Below are 995 nucleotides of genomic sequence, written 5' to 3'. Positions count from 1 at the left end.
TTATGTATAAATAATAATGAGTGGCATTGATTGTTAATCATGAACTGTTCATTTAAATCTATCAATCATCTGTAAAAAGCTTAACAGACCATGACAATGTGGTCTTGTTGCACTGTAATGAGGATGTGAAGAAGAGGTCCCTGTGGTATTACAAGCCTGGCTGATTCTTCATTCATTTAGTATTTAAAAATACATTCAGCTACGGAAAAATTAAGAGACCACTGCACCTTTTTCTTTCCTTTCCAGAAAAAAGGAAAGAAAGGAAGGTTTTGAGTGAGGAGCAGAATTATTAAAATTAAGAGACCATTGCAAATTGAACGCTACTGTTCCTCACTCAAAACTTTCCTTTTCAACTTTTTTGAAAAGGAAATAAAAAGGGGTGGTGCTCCATTAATTCCGGAGCTGTATAAAACATTAAAATACAAAAAATATATACATACACATAATCTTTAGAATCAATTAACAAACTTGTTTCCACATCCCAGATTTATATACATATCCAAACCAAAAAATTGCAAAATGTCTGTCCCAGACTTTTAATTAAAACCCTTATATGTGAAGGGCAACGAGCAGCCTTTACACACAGACCGTGACCAGTGCTTAATACTTGTGATTCCTGCTTACAGGGCGTTGTGTGGAGATTCTATTAGCCCCTCTATAAAGTGTAATTGTACCATAGGGGGAGGGAGGGGGGGTTACGCTGTTGTCGGGGTGCCAGCACCTCTCTGTGGGAGTAGTAGAGTGTGGTAATCTACCACACCATCTCATTACGCTGTAAAAACCCCAGGCAGCTGCTTGCATTAGACTTTTATTACATGGTGGCGCTCACAGCTGTTCTGGCGTGGCTGGATACACTACAGGACGGCCGGGGAAGGGAACAAAGACAGTCCCACAGACATGTGTGACAAATGGCACTCTATCCCCTATTTTGTGCCCCATTGACCTTAGGGCCTCAGGTAAAAACTAGTGCACTAGGCAGGGACTGGGGGTGCAGG

Source organism: Esox lucius, chromosome 4 (genome assembly GCF_011004845.1).
Source record: "Esox lucius isolate fEsoLuc1 chromosome 4, fEsoLuc1.pri, whole genome shotgun sequence".
Lineage (NCBI taxonomy): Eukaryota > Metazoa > Chordata > Actinopteri > Esociformes > Esocidae > Esox > Esox lucius.
Note: the sequence above shows the minus strand (reverse complement) of the source record.